This window comes from Bubalus kerabau, chromosome 17 (assembly GCF_029407905.1).
Source record: "Bubalus kerabau isolate K-KA32 ecotype Philippines breed swamp buffalo chromosome 17, PCC_UOA_SB_1v2, whole genome shotgun sequence".
Lineage (NCBI taxonomy): Eukaryota > Metazoa > Chordata > Mammalia > Artiodactyla > Bovidae > Bubalus > Bubalus kerabau.
This window is the reverse complement of record NC_073640.1, coordinates 49,796,951-49,809,504: the sequence shown is the minus strand read 5'-3', so window position 1 is coordinate 49,809,504 and position 12,554 is coordinate 49,796,951. Positions and strand designations below refer to the sequence as shown.

Below are 12,554 nucleotides of genomic sequence, written 5' to 3'. Positions count from 1 at the left end.
GCAACTAAGACCTGATGCAGCCAAATAAATAATAAATAAATATTTACAAAGATGAATGTTAGATTTCTTATAGTGATACCCAGGGCCTCCATCATCTCCGATTATATAGGTTCTGATTTGGCCCCAGCCTCATCTCTCTGCCTTTAGACTTTAGGGATTCACCAAGACAGTCTCTAAGTGGTTTATCACCTGTGTACCCTAGGTGATCTCCTCACTTTTAAGGCACATCCCTGGGGTTATGTCCAATGAAGCCCACTCCCTCTCTCCTACTGGGAGAGGTACCTGCCTCAGGGCCCAGTAATGGCCTGAGTCCCCACATTCACTGCATTTCAGGAGCCTGTGTCTGTGAGGCCTGCCAACAGCACCTGCTTCCAGCCTGGCCCTTGTGAATGGTCAATAAGGAGCCATTTACTGAATAGTGGGAGGCAGTTTTATACTAAGGTTCCCAAAGAGCTATACCTCCCTATTCATACTCATGTAAATCCTCTCTCCTTGAATCTGCCTCGGATGTGTGACTCGCTAGAAGTCACCACCCCCCGCAGCCAGTTCTAGCCTAAACCTTAAGATTGGGAGCTTTTGCTTTTGTGTACTCAGAAGCTCTGAGCTCCACACTGGGGAGACCACATGGAAAGGCCACATGGAGACCTAAGGAAGCCAGGTGGCAGTGAGAATAGATGCCCCTGATGTATGACCCCAGTGCACCTGTTTGAGTTATCCCTTAGCCATTTGAGCTTTTCCCAAAGCACCAGGCTCACAAGCGAAGAAGCCCCTTGGATTCTTTTCCCTTGGGTGTCCTAGCCAGAGCTGACATCCTGTGGAGGCAGAGACAACTATCTCTGCTGCGTCCTTTTCAAATTCTTGAAACACAGGACAGTGAGCAAATAAAGTTGCTGTTCTTCTTTTTTTTAATGAGAAAATCAGGGTGTTTTATTGATAATGGTCACATACATGACTTCATGGTTAGGTAGGCGGGGCTTTAAGGCCTGAGCCTAGGCTTTGTGCTTCTCCTTGGGCTTCCTGGGGACAAACTTCTGCCGTTTCTTCCACATGCCTTTATTCATCTCCTTAAACTCGTCCAACATATCTGTGGACAGGATCAGTTTGTACTCTTCCAAGGACAGGCCACTGAAGCTTGTGGGTCTGGGGTGAGGGTACTTGTGTTTGCAGTAGTTTGAATGGAGCCAGGCTAAGCTCTTGTACGCCTGACTACAGGCCTCAGGCTCTGCAGTCTGGGTGTTCTCTCCCTCCTGAAAGGCCTGTGCTACGCACTGCCGCAAGTAAGTGCCCAACTTCCTGTCTGTTTGGTCTCGTCCCCGGCCATTCCTCACAGAGCTTAAGAAAGCGCCCTTAGTGGCTGGCTGCCGATTTAGGCCCGCTTGACTCTGCCCCTGAGGGAAGAGTTGGCCCTCGGTTGTGGTTTTAAGCCATTAGTTGTGAGGAATTTCATTATGCAGCAGTGGCTACCTGATATAAGCTGATTAAACTGTTTCCTACTCCTCCTTGGGCCTCACAGAGGAACAGGCAGAATGTTATCACCAACATAAATAAACTCACTGCCCAGATCAGGGCTAGCGTATTGTATACATTCATTTATTTGCTCACTCACTCATTCATTCATTCACTCATTTATTCTTTCACTAGATATTTATGGAGATCCTGCCATATGCCAAGGTGCTGTGGATACACTGGTGACAAGATAGACAAAATCGTGGAACTCATATAATATGAACTGTGATGTCAGTGTAAAGAGCAATCATCCTAGGTAATACACCAGAATGACTGGCTAAAGACAGTAAAGAAAGCAAGACTATTATTGAACAGAAGCATAATGTCACACCAGTTGGGTTTATGTCTCAGCCATTTGGGGGAAAATATCAATTTGGAGCCTCATCTTGCATGATAAATGAAAATAAATTCCAGATGGACTAGAGTAAAATGTGGGAAGAAAATTACACAATAAAAATCTTGAAGATGAAATAAATATTTAATAACCTCTGGGTTGGGAAAGACTTTCTGAACTTTAAGAGAGCAAATCACAGGGACTTCCCTGGCGGTCCTGCGGTTAAGACTGCATGCTCCTACTGCAGGAGGCGTGAGTTCGATCCCTGGAGATCCCACATGCCTACCACTGGGTGTGGCTGAGAAAAAATCCTGTTTAAAAAAGAGAGAGAGAATAAATCATAAAGGAAAAGATTGACAGATTTGACTGTATAAAAAGTTGAGTATCCCATATGTTTGAAAAGGGCATGACTAGGGACTTCCCTGGCATTCCAAAGCTAAAGGCTCCTTGCTCCCTAATGCAGTGGGTGCTGGTTCAATCCCTGGTTGGGGAACTAAGACCCCACATACCAACTAAAAACAAACAAAAATAATTATTTTTAAAAAAACACGACTAAAATTGAAGTGAACTAGTAGAGAAAAATATTTGCAACAGGTATAATAGAAAAGTGATAAACATAATAAACATATTAATAAATTAATGTGGAATTAACAGGAAAAGCCAGTACCCAAAAGAAAGATGGGCAATTAATATGAAAGGACAATTCAAAGAAGAAACACAAAGAGCCAAAAAAGATAAAAGCCAAGTTTATCCCTGGTAATATTCAAATAATTTGCCCTTTGAAATACTGAGAGGCAGCGCTTTGCCTGTCAAATCAGCAATGATGTTTGAAATGTGGTTCCCTTTGGTGAGGAGAGTTCAGGGAAATGGGAGACCCTGTTCACATTCACCACGATTGGGATGTGAAGGGGAATGATTTTTATAGAGAAGGATTGGGCCCCAAGTCTAAAACTTGAAAATGCTCATATCTGTTAATTCATCATCTACACTACTGGAAAGAATCTGCGAAGTGGAAAAGGATTTCACCCCAAGGATTTTTATGGCATCATTAAAATTTTTTAAAAAATTTATTTATATATTTATTTTTGGCTGTGCTGGATCTTTGACTTCTCCTTGCGGTGGCTTCTCCTGTTGTGGAACATGGGTTCTAGGGTGCATGGGCTTGAGTCATTGTGGTGCAGGGGGCTCAGTTCCCCTGTGGCATGTGGGATCTTAGTTCCCAGACCAGAAATTGAACCTGCATTTGCTGTGTTGCAAGGTGGATTCTTAACCACTGGACCACCAGGGAAGTCTCTATGGCACCATTTTTTAATAAAGCAAAACAAAACCAAATTGGGAATAATTTGACTATGACCTACTAGCATTTGACAAAGGTCCATGGGATATTAATTGGTATTTGAGAATAAAAGCCTCCTTAATAAAATGAATGTGGGAAATGCTGACTTGAATGAAGCTAAGTGAGATGCAGGAGCTTTAATTAACATGCTAGTGTCCATGATAACTGTAATAAGAAGGGCCCTCCTAGGTATTTTTTTCTAAACAAATTTATGTAATCACTTTATTTTCAGTTTTTCAGCAATTGTTGTCAACTATCAAGTCATTTCTTCCACCTCATTCTATTGGCCACCTCATGGCCCAAGACTTACTCAGATCAAGGGGTGGGGAAATAGATTCCTCCCTTTGATAGAAGTGGCTGTGAAATCAGATGGCAAAGGGCAAGGAGACAGGAAGGGGTGAAAAACTGGAGCCATTTTTGCAGTCTACCAGAGCCCTTTCTTCATGTGTATGAGGAAAGGTAAATTACTAGCAGTTAAAAAGTTTATTTATTTATTTATGCCAGGTCTTAGTTTTGGCATGTGGAATATGGTTCCCTGACCAGGAATCAAACCCGGCCCCTTGCATTGGGAGCCCAGAGTCTTAGCCACTGGACCACCAGGGAAGTCCCAAATTAATAGCAGTTGTTACTTGAAGAAGTAAGTCTTCTTCCCCAAGTCTCAGTGGCTTGATACAACCTTCCCTCCCCCCCCTCCACAGGATAGCATGATGCAGTCAGTGGGGTAGAGCTACCTCATCTGGCAGCTCTGGGCTCCTTTAGCTCCCCTGCTCCTGCCCCTCATCCTCTCCATCAGTGAATGTTGAAAGAGAGGAGGGGCATACGTGGGAGGTCTTGGGGATCACACCTGGAGGTTGGACACACATCTGCGCACTAGCTCTTTGGTTCACATATCCAAATGCAAGGGAGGATGTAGTCCAGTCCCAAAGGGGCAACGGAGAGTGGTATTAGTGAGCAATTAGTCTCTACAACATGTTTGGGAACATGCTGTATCTGAAAGTAGAGAAGGGTTATTGTGTTTATTTGTTTTCTTGTATATCACTTGTCTTCCTTCTCTAGGTTGTAAGCTCCAGGAAGGCAGTTTTGTTCACCATTTCACCAACTAGGGGCCCGGTAAGCACTCAACAAATATATGTGGAATAAATGAATGAATGGATGAGTGAATGAAAAATTCAACAGTTTCACAGGATACAATATTATGAACCAATTAAGACTGATTGTGTCTAAGATTCTGGGAACACGAAAAATTGTTTACATGTGAACATTTAGGTAGGGTCTAGGTTAGGTACCATAGATCCCTTGGAGGAGGAAATGGCAACCCATTCCAGTAGGTTTGCTTGAAGAATTCCATGGACAGAAGATCCTGGAGGGCTACAGTCCAGGGGGTCGCAAAGAGTCTGACATAACTGAGGGACTCACACTTTCACTTTCAGGTTAGGTACGATACGAATCCATAACAGAATACAATAAAACAGTAGCTTAAACAAAGGAGAACTTTATTTCTCTCTAACCAATAGAAGTATCAATAACCTCAGATATGCAGATGACACCACCCTTATGGCAGAAAGTGAAGAACTAAAGAGCCTCTTGATGAAAGTGAAAGAGGAGAGTGAAAAAGTTGGCTTAAAGCTCAACATTCAGAAAACTAAGATCATGGCATCCGGTCCCATCTCTTCATGGCAAATAGATGGGGAAACAGTGGCTGACTTTATTTTTTCAGGCTCCAAAATCACTGGAGATGGTGACTGCAGCCATGAAATCAAAAGATGCATACTCCTTGGAAAAAAAGTTATGACCAACCTAGACAGCATATTAAAAAGCAGAGATATTACTTTGCCAACAAAGGTCCATCTAGTCAAAGCTATGGTTTTTCCAGTAGTCAAGTATGGATGTGAGAGTTGGACTATAAAGAAAGCTGAGCACTGAAGAATTGATGCTTTTGAACTGTGGTGTTGGAGAAGACTCTTGAGAGTCCCTGGGACTGCAAGGAGGTCCAACCAGTCCATCCTAAAGGAGATCAGTCCTGAGTGTTCATTGGAAGGACTGATGTTGAAGATGAAACTCCAGTACTTTGGCCACCTGATGTGAAGAGCTGACTCACTTGAAAAGACCCTGATGCTGGGAAAGATTGAGGGAAGGAGGAGAAGGGGACGAAAGAGGATGAGATGGTTGGATGGCATCACCGACTCGATGGACATGAGTTTGGGTAAACTTTGGAAGTTGGTGATGGACAGGGAGGCCTGGCGTGCTGTGGGCCACGGGGTTGCAAAGAGTTGGACACGACTGAGCAACTGAATGGAACTGAACTGAACCAACAGACCAAGCATAAACAGTCCAAGGCTTCATGGTGTCAGTATGGAGGCTTCATGGCATCAGAGAGCCAAGCTGCTTTGACCAATGGCTCTCCCATTCCTAGGGGAATGCCCTGGCCTGAGTGGTCCAAGGTTGCTCCCACCACATCCATATTCTATGTTCTTCATGTGGGAAGGGGAAAAGGAAGATGGAGACTCATCCTATGGTTCTTCTTAAGCATAGATGAATTGAGAAATAAAATCTTAGCTTTGGTGTCTACTTTATTCTGAAGGCCATCTCTGCTCTTTTCCCAGGGCAAAGAGCAGATGTGTAACAGTGAGGTCAGGTCCTGAATGACCAGTCAAAGAGAATATAGCTCCTTGTTTCAGGTAAATACAAGCTGTTTTCAAAGATGAGCAGCATGCAGATTTGCACATATGATATGGTCAGAAATATATAAAAATATATTCAGTAAAATGACAGGAAGGAAATACAACAAAATACTGTAATGAGATTGTCTCTTAGATGTAGGTGAAGTGTTTTTTTTTTTCTTATTGTATCTTGCTGTATTTTTCAAAAGTTTCATAATGAGCAAGCATTAAGATCTTTTAAATTTTATTTATTGTGACATATCAAACACCTATCAAAAAAAAGCCCACAAAACCCCCCAAACAAAAAGCAAAAGCACAGGATAATGAATCATTGAGTGAACACTCATGCATACACATCCACGGGGGTGGGGGTGGGGAAAGATGTCATTGATGCATTCTAGAAAATGTTTTGTCCTATTTTATTCATAAAACTTCCTCCTTTCTGACAGGTTACCACCATTTAGACTTGATGGAATCCTTTCTTTGGTTTTCTTAGTAGTCTTGCCACCTGCATATGCTTCTTAAACACTATAGTCTAATCTGGACTCTTAAAACTCTATGTAAATGGGAACCATATTGCATATACTCTTTCATATATGTTTTTTTCCTTTCACCTAACATTCTGTTTGTGAGATAAATCCATGTTGTGACAAGTTTTAGTACCTACTGTGTTTATTCTACGCAGTCAAGATATTTATTCTCGTTATCACATAATGTCCCATGGTGTGAATCTGCTACAAAGTACATATCCATCTTCCTCTGATGAACGTTTGTGTTGATTCCCTTGAAGGGCTTTGCAAGTAGGGTAGCTATGAAGAGCTTTGCACAGGCTTCCTGGTGTCCATCCACCAGTCTCTTTAGGATATAGATCGAGAGGCAGAAGTTCTGAGTCACTGGGAATAACAATGCCAAATTGTTCCCAAAGTGGTTAAACCACTGCCACTCACTCCTTCTGCAGTGTGTGGGAGTTTTGGTTGCTCCCTATCTTTTAGCACCCACACGTGGTATTGTCAGATTTTGCCATTTTTGTCATTTCCAGGTATAGAGGGGAAGGTGTCCTTTTTTGGCCTCACTGCATGGTATGTGGGATCTTAGCTCCCCCACCAGGGATCAAACCTTTGTCCCCTGCTTTGAAAGCATGGAGTCTTAACCTCCAGACAGCTCAGAAAGTCCTGAGGGGTAGATGTTTTAATTCACATTTCCCACTGAACTTCAGAACCTATCGATACCTTTACTGCCATATGGATTTTCCTCCTGTGTAAAGGGTTTGCTTAAGAGTTCTGCTCATTTTTCTTTTGGGGTTGGCTGTTTGTTTTTGAAGGAGTTACTTCTATATGCCCTACTCAAATCCTTAGTCTACATTATATGTTGGAAATATCTTCTCCCACTCTGACCATTTGGTAATGGTATCTTTTTAATGGAAAATCTCAAAACATACACAAAAGTGGAGAGAACAGTGTAATGAATTCCTATAGACTTATCACCAGCTTCAACAATTACCAGTGTATTTGTTGTTTAGTCACTGAGTCATGTCTGACTTTTTTGTGACCCCATGAACTGTAGCCTGCCAGGCTCCTCTGTCCATGGGATTACCCAGACAAGAATGCTGGAGTGAGTTGCCATTTCCTTCTCCCAGGGATCTTTCCGATCCAGGGATCGAACTTATGCCTCTGTATTGGCAGGCAGATTCTTTCCAACTGAGCCACCAGAGAAGCCTGTCAGTATATAGCCAATCTCATTTCTTCTCTACCTACACTTCTTCCCCCTTGGGTTATGTTATGCAAATTCTAAAAGTTTTATTATTTTATCAAATAAAATTTAGTAAGAATCTCTAGGCAATAAAGACCTTTTAAAATATAAATATATAACCATATCACTCTAAGACATCTTTTGATGAATACAAATTATTAGCACTGATTAGCCAAATGTAACAATCTTGTCTTTTATAGTTAGTGCTTTTTGAGTCTTGATTAAGAAATCTTAGCAGATGTTAGCTATTATATATGGAATGGATAAACAACAAGGTCCTACTGTATAGCATGGGGAACTGTATTCAATATCTTGTGATAAACCACAATGGAAAAGAAGATTTTAAAAGTATGTATATAATATGTCTATGCGTAACTGAATCACTTAGCTGTGCAGCAGAAATTAACACATTTCAAAACAACTATACTTTAATTTTTAAAAATTAAAAAAGGAGAAATCTTTTCTCTTCCTTGCAGTTATGCTACATTATCTTTTAAAACTTTTTCGTTTTATTTTTCAATTTGGGTCTGTGATCTACCTAAAGTTGATTATTGTGCTTAGTATGAGGTAGGAGTCTAATGTAATTTTCATCCAATTAGATAGCAAACTCAGTATATTTATTGAAAAGATCATATTTTTCTCTTTTTTTGCAGTAAAAACCTCTATCACAAGTCAGGGGGCCATATGTACATAGGTGTACTTCTAGAATCTCTACTCTAGTTCACCAATCATTGAATTAATTTCCATTGCTTTACAAGTCTTTTAAAAAATATTTATTTTTATTTATTCATTTGATTGCACTGAGTCTCAGTTGCAGCAGTGGGATCTTTAGTTGTAGCATTTGGGATCTTGTTCCCTGGCCAAGGATCAAACCCTAGCCCCTGCTTTGGGAGCATGGAGTCTTAGCCACTGGACCACCAGAGAAGTCTGGCTTTATAAAAAGTCTTGATATCAGCTAGGGTGGAAACTATCTCCTTGTTTTTCACTAAGAGTATCTTTGTTATAATTGGCTCTTTGATTTTAGTATAAAATTTAGAATCCATCTGCAAGTTCCACAGAAAAAAGCTTTTAAAATCTGGATTATGAATGGATAGAACATATAGGTAAATCAAGGGAAACTGCTATCCAAATCCAATAACATGGTATATCAAACCATTATCTAGATTTTTTTAAAAGTCTTTTACAAAGTTCCCTTATACAGGCTTTTCATACAGTTTGTTAGATTTATTACCAGTCACTTGATCATTTACGCTAATATTGATGGTTACTTTTCTCCACCTTTGTTTGGTTTATGACTGGTATGTGGCAATAAAATTGATTTTTATACATTGATTTTATATCCAGTTACCTAGCTAAGTTCTGTTATGAATTCTAATAAATTAGTCTGTAGAGTCTTCTGAACATTCTTTAGCCAGAATCATATAATCTATTAATGATGATGCCAATAACTTTTTATTTATTTTCCTGCTTTACTTCAGAGTTAAGTTTTCCAGGACAAAATTGAAAAGAAGCAATAACAACAGGCATCTTTCTTTGTCTTATTCCACACTTAGAAGGAAAACTTTTAATATTTAACCATTAAATATTTAAATGCATGTGTGCTAAGTCACTTCAGTCATGTCTGACTCTTTGTGACCCTATGGACTATAGCCCGCCATGCTCCTCCGTCCATGGGATTCTCCAGGCAAGAATACTGGAGTGGGTTACCATGCCCTCAGCCAGAGGATCTTCCCGACCCAGGGATCAAACCCGCATCTCCTAAGTCTCGAACCTGCATCTCTTAAGTCTCTTGCACTGGCAGGCAGGTTCTTTACCACTGGTGCCACCTGGGAAGCCCAAATATTTTAATACTTAACCATAAATGATGTTAGCTGTAGGTTTTTGGTAGTGCTCTTCATCAGAAGATTTTTTGAAATATTTATTTGGCTGCACCTGGTCTTGGTTGTGATACTTGGGATCATCTGTCTTAGTTTTGTCATGTAGGATCTTTAGCTGCAGCATATGAACTCTTAGTTGTGGCACGTAGGATCTAGTTTCCTGACCAGGAATTGAATCTGGGCCCTGGGCATTGAGAGTGCAGAGTCTTAGCCACTGGACCACCAGGGAAGTCCCTCCTGGTTCATTCTTACCTTGATGACCTTCAGGTCTCAGCTTAAAATGAAGAGCTGAGGTTCAGACTCTCCAGTCTGGGTAGATCTGGGCCTTTACTTTTGCTCAAACCATCTTTTGCATGGAAGAAGGCATTTGTCCCAAAGGCATTTGAGTTTTGAACTCCGCTCTTGTTTTATTCAGAGTTTTCAATACTATTTCCTTACCCTCTTATTGGTGTGTGTGCTCAGTCATGTCCAACTCTTTGAGACCCCATGGACTGTAACCCGCCAGGCTCCTCTGTCCATGGGATTTCCCAGGCTAGAATACTGGAGTGAGTTGCCATCTCCTTCTCCAGGGGGTCTTCCCAACACAAGTGTCAAACCCGCATCTCTTGTGTCTCCTGTATTGGCAGATGGATTCTTTACCACTGCACCTCCTGGGAAGCCCTCCCTCTAACTAGTGTTTTGCTGCTTTTAATAATTTTTTTCCCCATAGATTTCATCCTGCATTTTTATCTGTTCTTCAATGGAGATGGTTTTTGGTTTCTTTAGAGCACCATTCCTGGCAGAAAAAGTCCTATTATTTTTTCTTCTGCAAAATTGAATTTATTTGTTATGCTTTCTGAAATTAAAATATCTTTCCCCCCAATTATATATACTAAAAAATCCCCTGTAAAAAAAAAAAAAAAGACAACCAAGTTTTTAAAAATAAGAAAATCTAAATGATCTAAATCCCATTGCCCAGAGATATCACTGTTGACATTCACTTGACTACACATTCATACTTCTTTCTATTCAGATATACACAGTTTTACATATATCACTTTATATAAACGGCATCATGTTGTACACACTGTTGTTTTCATGTAGTTCCTTTACATTCAACCCTATTTTGTGTTTACCCTTCCCCATCTCCTATCCTGACCGACGTCGCCAGTGTTGCCAACGTTAACAGCCTGAGTGTATCCTTAGGTAGTTTTCTCCACCATCACTCAAATATGCAAACATATATATACATACATATTTATAAAGGATTCATTTTAATCATTGCACTCATACCACCAATAGAATCACTTCTTTGCATCTAGCTTTTCTCAGTTAAAATCCCTTCAGATCAGCTTGTAGAGTTCTAATTCATTCGTAATGACTGCATTGATGATATGGGTGAACCACAATTGATAAATCCATCAAGGATTACCTTAATTATATTTAAAAGACCTTCATTTTATGAATGAAAACTCAGCCACTGTGGTCTAAGATGCCTGCCTACTGCCAGCGCCAGGGCCACATTCCAGCCAAGAGGAAGGGCAGAGACAGGGAGAGTCTCACTTTTGCCTTTAGAAACACAACCTGAAGTTGCCTGCTTTATTTCTTCCCTCATTCTATCATCCAGAAGACAGTTATGAGGCCTCACCTGGCTCCAAAGAGACTGAGAAACATAGTCTTGGCCTGGGGACCAGATGTCTGATTCCAAATGCTATTCCAGTAGAAGGGGAAAGAGCAATGTCTGTTGATGAGGGGCATTCAACCTTGCTTCCCTGGTGACTCAGTAGTAAAGAATCCGCCTGCCAATGCAGGAGACTCAAATTTGATCCCTGGGTCAGGAAGATCCCCTGGAGGAGGGAATGGTAACTCACTCCAGTATTCTTGCCTGGGAAATCCCATGTACAGCAGAGCCTGGTGGGGCTACAGTCCAAGGGGTCTCAAAGAGTCAGACACGACTGAGCAACCAAGCATGAATGCACATAGAACTTACATAGAGTAAAATTCATCCTTTTTAGTGTACTGTTCTATGGGCTTGACAAATACACTGTTATTTTTCAGTTGCTAAGTTGTGTCCAACTCGCAAAGAGTCAGACACGACTGAAGCAATTTAGCACGCTTCCCAAACAGGATTCCATTGTACGGATATACCACAGGTTGTCCATTCATCTGCTGAAGAACACTTGGGTTGTTTCTAGTTTGGACATTATGACTAAAGCCACTATTCATATGGAAAACTGCTTTTTATGTGAATTTAAGTTTTCATTTCTCTTGGGTAAATACCTAGGAATGGTATTGTTGGATCATACAGTAAGAATATGTTTAACTTTATAAGAAACAACTGAACTGTTATCTAAAGTATCTGTACTATTTTGCACTCCTATCAACAATGCATGAGAGTTCCAACTGTTCACATCCTTGGCAGCTCTAGATATTGTCCATTTATTGCTGTTGTTTGCCATTCGAATAGATGTGGAGTGGTATCTTACTGTGGTTTTTCTTTTTGTTTTAACCAAAGAATCAAACTATTATCCTACCTAGGAAGGGTAAGGGAGGCTGGATGGATTGGCTCCCCTGGTATTTTGGACAGTTCTCATGCCTTCTATCCCAGACGTCCAGAGCCCTCTGAACATCATCTCAGTTTTTTGGGTTTTTTTTTTTTTTTTGGCTGTCTTCTACTTTTTAGGAATTTCTTACCTTATGAATTCAACCTCCTCAGAAATCCATTTTCCCACTTTTCCTTGCAGCTGTGGTACGGGTGTGTGTCCATCCAGATTCATCCAAAATTCCATCACTTCCTTCCCTCTGATATTTGGGTGCTCGGCTTTCCTCTTCAATCATGTGTGCACTAATCTCCAAATCTTCACAAACTTCACCCTGTAAACTCAGCTAGTTCAAGCAGGGCATTTGAAACTACAGAGTTGGTTGTAGTTGCAAGGTCCCCTGCCCTCTAGGGCTTCCTATGTGGCTCTTGTGGTAAAGAACTCGTCTGCCAATGTCAGAGACATAAGAGACACTGGTTTGATTCCTGGGTAGGGAAGATTCCCTGGAGGAGGGCATGGCAACCCACTCCAGTATTCTCGCCTGGAGAATCCCATGGACCGAGGAGCCTGGCG

At 41.0% G+C, this 12,554-nt stretch overlaps 1 pseudogene; it reads right to left on the bottom strand.

Moving 5' to 3' along the window:
- Positions 1-989: 989 nt before the first annotated feature.
- Positions 990-10,587, bottom strand: LOC129630639 (ubiquinol-cytochrome-c reductase complex assembly factor 2-like; annotated as a pseudogene).
- Positions 10,588-12,554: the final 1,967 nt, after the last annotated feature.